Source organism: Lonchura striata, chromosome 3, assembly GCF_050655825.1.
Source record: "Lonchura striata isolate lonStrDom1 chromosome 3, ASM5065582v1, whole genome shotgun sequence".
Taxonomy (NCBI): Eukaryota; Metazoa; Chordata; class Aves; order Passeriformes; family Estrildidae; genus Lonchura; species Lonchura striata.
This window is the reverse complement of record NC_140705.1, coordinates 59722066-59732481: the sequence shown is the minus strand read 5'-3', so window position 1 is coordinate 59732481 and position 10416 is coordinate 59722066.

The following is a 10416-nucleotide window of genomic DNA, read 5'->3' as shown; positions in this document are numbered from 1 at the left end:
CAGGTAGCTCTTGTTCAAATATGGCAAGAAGTTATAAGCTTGGTCACACAGAATGGCACCAGGCTCCAAGAGACCTGCATCACTTTGGTCCAGGTAATACAACTCTATCCAATAGTTTTCATTCTTGATGATTTCTTTTTTACATCTTATGCTGGCATAGGCTGAAAATTAATGTGTTACACTGGTGGATGTGATTACCCTAATCTGTCTGAAGCACATGATGACTTTCATCTGTTTTAATAGCTGCTGTAAACATGCAGGCAAAGAAGTGGTGTAGATGAACACAGAAAAGAATCAAATAATCTGGTTTTGATGTAAGTGTGTAAAACTCTAAAGTACACTTAAAAAACATGAATCAAAAGTTTATTGAAAATGTAAAGCAGCTTGTCCTCAGCAAATTCATTATTTACACCAGATTTAAATGCACCGTAACACACTTGGGTCAGCTTGAGAAAGTTGGTATTGAATGACTAGAATAATATGTAAGGTGCAGCAAATCTGTTCTGATGGAAAGTGGCAATAATGAGGCCTCAGATATTTGAGATCCTGGTGCCATCAGAAGCACCCCAGGGACTAAGACATCAGGAGAAGGATGCCCCATTTTCCAAGACAGGTAACATGGATGCCTCTGAAAATCTAATTGAGAATGCTGATATTTGTTGCAGGGGGCAAATCCTCCTCACACTAGTTATCTCCTAGGGCTGTAGAGATGCATTTCTATGTTCATTGCTACATTCGTTTTTAGGGGACTTTATCTTTTAGAGGCAAGAGAAGGCTGTAAATATCCCTGGAGTGGGACTTTGTTCTGCACTCTGAACCAATTATAAAGGTAACTTTTATATGGACATAAGAGTACAAGAATCAGCAGGCGACTCAGATCTCGCTGCTCCACTGACCTATCTTAGATGGTGGCCGTTACCAGATAGCTCAAAGAAAGGTGTCAAAGCTGAAGAACTTTCTATTTGGGACTGGATTAAAACAAAAAGGAAGATTTAATTCACTATGCAAAGTTGTTATTATCTCTATGGTATTTCTGGATTACTTAATCTCAATGCTAAACCTGATAAATTCTTGGCATCAGGGACTTCCAGAAGTGAAAGTCTTCCCCTAGATAATTACTGGCTACATGATACCATTCCCTCCTTGACTTTGAATTTCTCACCTTTGAACTTCATTGCATGTCATTTTTTCTTGCATCATGATATAGGGAGAACAGAAATTCCTGACCTACTTTTTTTATTCTATTCATCACTTTGTATCATATTATCCTTTCCCCTCTTATTTGTCTAATTACTTAATTAAGAACTCCTCCATCTACTCAGTTTCTCATCAGCTACTACTTAAAACCACAGCAGTTTTTCTTTCTTTTTTTTTTATGTGATTAAATTGTATGCTACAGACAGGAACAGGAGAAGCTGAGGTGCCCACAGCTCTTTGTGGGAGCTGGGAACTGTTTCTGTGACAATTATTTTGTCCTGTCTTCGATTCTAATAGTGGTATGTTGAGTCAAAGTCCTTGCTGGTCCCAGGTTTACAAGATGCCCAAGTCCTGTTCTGAGATGCTACTTCTTCAAAGAGAAGCAGAGTCTGCAATTATAGCCTGTCACAGGGAAGACCAAGAAAGGAAGAATTCTGTGCCTTCTTATATGACATCATACAGAAGCACCAGATGAGAAATCCATGACAAAATAATGAAAGGTCATTGACCATTTAACATAACAAAATAAGTTCTGTCAAAATGTCTTTGTTTTGGTGGGTTTGGTTTTTTTTTGGTGGTGGTTTTTTTTTTGGTGCCTTTTTTTTTTCTTTTGTTTTGTTTTGTTTTTTGTGGGTTTTAAAATTTTTTTTCTCTAAAACAAAGGAAAGAGCACATTTGGAAGAAAAGTTTTCTCTATAAGCCAAAACATCGTTCCCATGTCCCAAACACTTATCTAACAGGAATGACATAATGACACTAAACTTTTGTTTTTTCAAGATAAAAATCACAAAAATAGCATGGCTAGAACACTGGTTTTCAGACGGTCCATTCAGTGGAGCTTGGCTACTCAGAGCCTTACTGTATTCCCAGTAATGTGGCACTGAAGCAGAAGTGCTGCGCACTGAAGATTCAGGGCAGTGCAACAGAGAACAGAATTAGGCCCTCATGAAATGTTAATGCATTGTGAAGCTTTCCAGCTTACATATATACCCCAGTGAGACTGGGAAAAGCCTAGTTCAAAAACTGTGCAGCAATGAGAGGATATGGTTCAGTTCTGCTGTGATCTAATGAAAGATGAGCCAAGCTTCTTAAAAGTCTCATAGGATTTTTACCTCAGTTGTTACAGACAGGTATGTAGATGGTATACCTAAGTTGAACAAAAGAGGGGGAAGAAAAAGGTCTGGAATTAATTAAATATCTTCTCCTGGAATAGCCTCATAAAACTCTTGTCTGATTAAAGCCTCTAAAAACAAGGAAAGAAATGCCTGCCTACTAAAAAGCTAAAAATAAAATCTTTTAAACAAAAGATGCTTTAAAGATGGCACCAAATAAGTGAGAGAATTCAATGAACTTTTGGCTTAGTGGGCTGACAGCCTTTTTTAAATGGCAAATGCTTGAAGGTTCAGTTTTAGGACAGGTTGTTAGTTGCCCAAATAGTCTGAGTGCTCCCAGAGGCTGTTTGAGTGTGTGGTTAAGGGCTTGCTGCTCAGACAGGCTATACAGAAACACTCAAAAGACCCTGCATGCTCTGCCAGATCCTTCTGATTTATTTATATGAATAAGCCACCAGGCCCAGACTAAGCTCTTTAGACACTACTCATTTGTAGGTGGTTCTGCACATTATTCTTTTCTTACAACCACTAAACAAATTAATATTAGGACAGATATGCAATACTGTTTTTTTTCTTAAAAGCTGAGCATTGAGTGTTGAGAAGGCTTTGGAACATAACTTTAGAAAAACTAGGGCCCAGACCTTAAAGCTTTTAAAAAAGGGACAGTCATGAGTCTGGATGATATTGTTGGCTGTGAAATACAATACTGACTGTGTGAATACAATAAGATTGAATCTCTTGATTTAATCTCTTCATGATGGACATGGTGGGGAGGGAGTACACTATAGTTTCTTCATGTAATGACCATATTGTAAAGGGTGGAGCACAGATGAATTTGGCTTGGGCCAGTGGCTGCTCCAGGAACTGCCTACTGATGTGCAAAAAGGATGGGACATGTTTGACAGTTTTTAGTGCTTTGAAGTTAACCATTGCTTGTAGTCATACTGCATATATTTCTGTCGACAGTGGTCAGGTAATGAAATACAAGCGTCCTGGTTTTCTCTGTCTCCCATATGCATTATTCCACTTTGGTGTGAGTGGGAGTGAAGCAAAAGTAGTAATGAGATTAACTAATTTCCTCAATAGGCTTGAATTCAACTTCCTGTATTAATCCAATGTCCAAGATGCTTTGCTTTCACTGTTACTTTAACTTAATTTAGCTAACTCTGGCTTGTTCAAGAAGATAGGTACACAACTACTTTTTAATTGACAATAGAATAGAATAGAATAGAATAGAATAGAATAGAATAGAATAGAATAGAATGGACTGCTATTCTATTTCCTTAAACCTTAGTTTGGTTGCTTACCAGCTATGAATCTAACTTGTTATGGATGTTTGGTCCTGGCTACTAATATTTTTCCAGTGACAAAAATAGACCAACCACACCTGACTTCCCAAGTACCAATACAAACTGTACCGATAGAGTCAACTGATTCGACCAAGGAAAGCTTTTTCACAAGCAAATTCTGAGTTATCCCACTTAATTTTTTTAATTTTTTTTTTTTTTTTGTCATTGGCAATAGCAGATACTGGCTGCCAGCCACACTGGCTCCCAGTTGGCCTTGAGAAGACCTAACCTCCAGAGCCATTCCCTCCATTGAAAGGAGGAATGTATTCCTAACTTGTGTGAGTCTTGAGTGGAACTAATCACTCCTTTTTTTCTGAGATGGATAAGGTAGGTTTTGCAGAGCTCTGAGTCAGCAAATCCTCAGCAGCTGAGTGTTCTGTGGCAGGACCAGGAGCCAAGAGTTAAACACAGTAGGTAGGAAGACAGATATCTCAGGAGATGAGCAGTCATTTCTTCTCTAAAAGTGGCATGGTATCCAAGGAGGGTAACCTAGGAGGGATTTTGTCATGCCTCCACATACACTGAACAAGGCATAAGTATAAAGTATCCCTGATAAGAAGCTAAGCAGCGTATTGTGGTGAGAAATGTTGCCTCAGGAGAAGTGTGACAGTGGCAAAGAGGTATGCACAGAGAAATTATTAGTGGAGACTGCCCTTGAAGAAGGATTGACCCACCACCACATGTCCAGCTCTCTGTTCTCTCTGATGGTGCTCAGAAGTAAATGGAAGAGGCTGCTTAAAACTAGCCAGTGAATGCTAGACCATGCACTCACTGTTCTAGGAGAGCCAGATATGCACTGTTTTCTGAGCAGCTCCATGCCACAGGTCACTTCCCAGTTGTCAGTGTTCTCCAACTGCTCTCATTTCACAGGCTCCTCTATGAAATTGCTCCAATTCAGTATGCATTAGAACTGCAGATGCCCTTGGCATTTGGAAGAAGCATCTACAATATTTGATTTTTTTAGCTTCCTTCTGCTTCCTTGCCTGTTATCCCTGGATTCTGTGTCTACCTCTTTCTTGGTCCTGTCTCTGTACCAATTGCTTTAGCCAAAATGCTCCAATTGTCACTGAAAACCCTCTGCTTATATGCTGAACATCTCTGCATGAGCAGACCTCATTATCATGTGGCAAGAGGTCATTTACATATGCAAATCAGGTTAATGAGAGCAGAACTGTAAAAGGCTTCATTCCAGAGGCATTTGCATATCTAGCTTTAGAAATATTTGAGTGCTCTGCCCCTAGCTGTGCAACCAGGACACAGAAGCCCTGGCAGTATGTCTTCGGTGGCGATTATATCCACAGACAGCTGCCATCCTGGTTTGCAACAGCCCCTGTCTGAGGTACTGGCTCGTTTGAACACAGAGGGTAGTTGTGTAATGTGCGCTTCTGCACCAGACTACTAAGAAGCAGTTAAGCCTTGGCCCTTATTGGGACAACATGTGGGCTTCTGACAGGTAGATATATGCATTTCAGTATGAAGAATACAATTTCCTATGGTGCTGTCACTAATGCACGCCCGGTGTATGATGAATGAGGAAAAGAATGCAGGTGCCAGGCATGGCTCTCTAAGAACACACTGTGTGTGACACAGCACCATGCAAAATACAGATCGCGTTTATTCCGTAACTAACCGGGCCTTTAGTCCCCAGAGTACAAGGAGGGATCTCTTTTGGATGTTTGTAAATTACCCATGAGAGAGCTCAAATTCCCTCTTCTGCCACAGACAGAATAGGCTGCCCCCAGTCGCTCTCTTAGACAGGTTCTAGGCAAGCATGTTAGGTGTCTTCTGACTGTCTAATTGTGAAGCAAATTTGCACAAAGTGTTCCTTAGAAGAAGTATCTTTTGCTGATCCTTTTATTTTTTTCAGCTGTTTTGTTTTCAGGAATATGAATGCTTTTTCACTGTAAAGCTTTCTCAGGTATTGCTCTCTGCCAGGGACTTCTGTGCCTGATTGCAGGGAGAAAAGGCAATTACATCATAATTTCTGAGAAAAGTTACTGATTTTCCCTTTGCTTCTGCCCAGTCCTTCTGAGTAAGCTAAGCATGTTTCTGGCACATCCCGATGACTAATATAAGAAAAGACATTCCATCTTGGAATAGGTATTTCTTTGCCTTGACACGCAGTACTACAATCTATAGAGCTGCCAGGCAAATGCCAGGTGGACAGCCTCAGAATCAGCTTGGTGCATGGTTTTGGTGATGATCCTGTATGTATTAGGCTGGAACGAGCTGGGATCTCTGACAGCTCCTCCAAAGCACAGGATCTAAAGAGAAATGCCCCATTTATGCCTTCATTTTAGCTCTACCTCCACTTATTCTTAGGGACACGTAAATGACAGAGAATAATTTACCATAATTCAAATAATAGAGTTCAACTGTTCAACAGTATGTCCAGTCCCATATGCTACTGTCGAAAGATTTTCTCTCATTCGGCCTGACACTTCTAACCCTACTGGCTTTGTGTGGGTCAAACTCCATTGCAGTAACTCCTTGGAGTGATTCCTGTATTGCAACACTTTGCCTGTAGCTATTCTCAACAGCTCTAACATGACAGACAAGATTAATTACCGGTGCCTATGGGAGCAAGAATAGCTCTTACACCTTTGTGGAGCCTGGGACTGAGCTGGTTTCTCCCTCGCAGCTGATGGCTATCACAGAAGACTCTCCGTCCATATACAGTACACAAACACTTCGACATTTGCCTACTTTATGACACATCAGTGGATGGACACCACCATCTAATAAACCAGATGCTTTTTGCATGGAGTTGGTCTGCAGGCTGAAGATGAGATTCTCACACTTGTCATGAAGCACAAATTTACCAGTGTGCCTGAAAGTCTGAATACCCCTTAAGGCCTATGCCTATGTGCTCACATATCAGAGGTACAGCCTGAAGCTGAGCAACCTACCTTACTGATAGCACAGCTGGATGTGGTCATGACTTCATTGCTGACAGCTCATTGCTATAGAATCCCCTCTTGTTTAAGAGCACTCTGGACTGAGCAGTCAGCATCCCTGCTGTGACCCCAGATTGTCACCTTTGGAAGCTGATCTCTCAGAAAAGCATTCCATTGTTTCAGAGCAGAATTGTCCTCCTCTGTTCAACAAACTCTGCCACACAGGTTTACGAAAAGAAGAGAAAATTAAAATACAAATTGGTAAAATAAATACCTGTGGGGCTAATGAAAGTTGATGTCTTTTTTCCATGTTTGAATCCTACTTTTCAACTATGAAAATTCAAATTTAAGTAGCTCAAACTTACTGTCTTTGTTGTTTCTGGAGGCGTGTCTTTGTTTCACTGAATATCCCCTTTCCATTACGCTCACGTTTAAAGCTTCTCACACAGAATACAATTTACCTTCTTGTATAGTGTGAGATCAGAAGCCAGAGACTGTTTAGTAAACGACGGCTTAGGAGGTGTTCTGTTTTACATAAGCAATAACCTAAAAGCAGCCAAACCAGAAGGGCAAAGAAAATGTAATCATTTCTAGGAAAAGGAAGCAGTCCTCTCATTATAATTCATTTGTTGGAAATATGTATGGAATTTTTTTAGGTATTAATAATAAACAGTCTTTCAGTGGATCACTTTTCAGGTTGATAATATATCTTCCATATTAAAAGGAAGATAGGAAGGCTTAAAATCCAGCCCTCCCTATCTTAAGACCACTGAACTCGTTTTATTGCCAATCTTGAAAAGTGTTAACAGGAGTAAATCTCCCCTCAAATTACTGCTGTTGTTCCCTTGCCCTGAGCCAAATTCACTGCTAAGCACCTCTGACCACACAGCCCATATAAATGTACATAATAGAGGAAGTGCCTCACATTTGCTTATTCTCACAGAATTAAAGTAAAAAAACCTTACAAAAACCTATGTTACTGTAGTTTTTATGTATAAACATATATATTTGGTTATAGCTTACTTCTTCATAACACATGCTAAATATTCAGCAGAAAAACTAAAGTCAGACATGCAGATGTCAAGAAAAAGTGTGTAACATCCAGAGGAAAAAAAAGAGGGAAACTAAAGCCATTTGGTGGTGTCAGTTTTCATTGTGTATTACATTGTGGGAGAGCTTTTGAACTGTGGTATGGAGCTTTATTAGAAACCCATTCTCCTCTGACCTCTGGAGGCCTAGTCCTATACATGAGCAAGCCAGGTGCCAAAAAGAAATGGGGAGACTCATACAGACCTGTGTTTCTAAGGTTTGAACCAAACACGGTGAACTACAGCAAGTAGGATTGCTACCAACAAGTTTAAATATTCCTGCATGAAATTAAAGATGTTTCTTACTTTTTCTCCATATCCTTTATTAATTTACCCTATTTTATTTTTCACTTTAACATCTCCTTTGTTTTTTCAATTCCTGTGATATGCTGTTCCTTTTTTTCCTTCATCTTTTGCTCTTCTGATGTCACCTATTTCTCCTTCCTAATTCTCATCTCATAGACCTTCTCTGTGTCCTCCTTATTTACCTCCTTTCCTTACTCCTTCTTATTTACCTCCTTGTTCTCTCCGACTTAGAGTGGCATAAGTTCATGTCAAAACATAACAATATAACTATGATGAACCTCAGACAAAAAAGTGAAGCAGCACATTACTTTGTATTATATTAACTGGAATTAGTATACATTCTTACAGAATTAGTATATATTCTTACAGCTCAACAAAAGTGCTATCACTTTTGTATCTGGAGAGCTGGGAGTTTAATTTCCTTTTCAGTGCTGCACTTTGCTTAGTCTTTGCTGATAGAAGACTGACAAAGCAACCTGCTTGAAAATGAAATGATTTCAACAACTGTGAAATACTGCATGACATAATGGCCAACATAAAGCCATCATTCTCTGTGTTTACATCGGTACTGATTCTTAACAGCATGCTGTTAGCTCAGCATAAAGCTCTGCTGCTGAAACAATTCAGGTACAAGGACAACTCTTTTACAGCCAATCATGCTCTGTCCCTATAAAGAATTATTATATCAATCTAAACTGGCATGTAAGTTAATGCTCATCCCTCAGCAGCTTAAATTTACATTGCAACCCCAGACTTATTCATCTCCTACCACTGAGAATCATAACCCCATGATCACTACATGCACATCCACACTATCCAAGAATCAATGCCTGCTACAGCATTATACGTATTATCAAATCCAGTTGCTTGTCAATTAACCCAGTACAACATCTGCATAAAGGATTTAAATAAGGAACATCATATTATGCTGTGTGATCAATAAAGTGAAAATGCAGGCACTGACAAGGCTTACCATTTGGCCTGATACCACAGCATCCATCTCTCTGAATGGAAGTTATTTATGCTCCCACTGAAATGTGGCTTGTATTCAAATATTGGCAAAGATGTAATGTACAAAAAGTGTAACATCTACAGTATGCTGTGGTTGGCTACAGCTCTTGGGGATCTCTTAAAAGAATAATTTCTCCTTCAGGAGTACAGCTCTCAGTCCAGGACTTAGAAGCAGATCCTTTTCATCTCAGACAAAAAGGTGCTGCTGAAAAAATTTACCAGAGGAGCAGATGTGTTCTTCAGCACACACATGTACAGTGGGAAGAACACCCTTCATGGTGCTGGCTAAACAGAAACTTCATTAATTAGAAAGAATCCTGATGTCCATAAAGTAAAACAAGATTCAGAAGATTCAGCCTTTTTCTCCATCAGGAAAAGCAAATGAGCTGATGGGGATAATGAAATGCATTGACAAATGAGTTCACTTTGGACACTCTAAAAGAATTAAGCTCCTTTATAACTAAAAAAAAAAAAAAACAAAAAACAACAAAAAAAAAAAAAAAAAAAAAAAAAAAAACAAAAAACGCCCTCAGTACAGTGAGATGTCCCACATACAATCAATATGAGCACATGGAACAACTGTCCTCCCAGTTAATTTGGCAGCAGTAGCATTGGCTTCTCAAGTTGGAAAGACATTTTCTGCTTTTGAACAAACTGGTGATCTGCAAGTTGTGAGTGAGGAAAAAAGAAATCTATCCTGTTGAAGGGCTGCAAGTGAGTGATATAAAGTATGTGTAAAGGGTTCCTGTTATGTTTAACTGAAAATTTAAGCTCTGTGTTAAATAACTTCTTACCAACTTGTGATAGAAGTGTTTCCATTAAGAAATATTCCAGTGGAAACTAATTATAGACAGATAAACTTCAGTAGTACCTGTGAAACAAACCTGTGGCATGGTGCTGCTACAGAAGCCAGGCGTGATGCATATTAGAGGAAAGAGAGGCTGTCTAGTGTCCAATACTCAACTCAAAAGAAACTCAGAAAACAAACATGGGTGGAGACCTAACATTTGGGAAGTGCGTTTCTATGCAGGCATTGTAAAAAACACAGTACTGTTGAACCTAGTGTTATTTCATTCTACCGGCTGACTAGAGATAGTGCCACATCCACTGCCACTGCAGGCAGTGGAAGCTCTTCCATAGATTTTAATACCATACCCTATAAAGTTCCATAATTTTTTTTCTTTCTACCTCACTCTCTCCCACAAAATAATTTTTGGCTCATGAGGTTTTTACTCCCACTCTTCTGAGTGAATTATTTCAAACTCTTGATACTTCACATGTGAATGTATAACATAAGCCCTATCAAAACATACAGAGATAAATTTCCAGTGTTCAGTCCTGAACATTACAAAAATTCATGAGCTCCCTAAATTTTAGGATTTGGCTTGGTACAGCAGGACAACGAACAAAAATGTTTGTTTCTAAACTCCCTAGTTTCTAAACTCCCTAGTATATC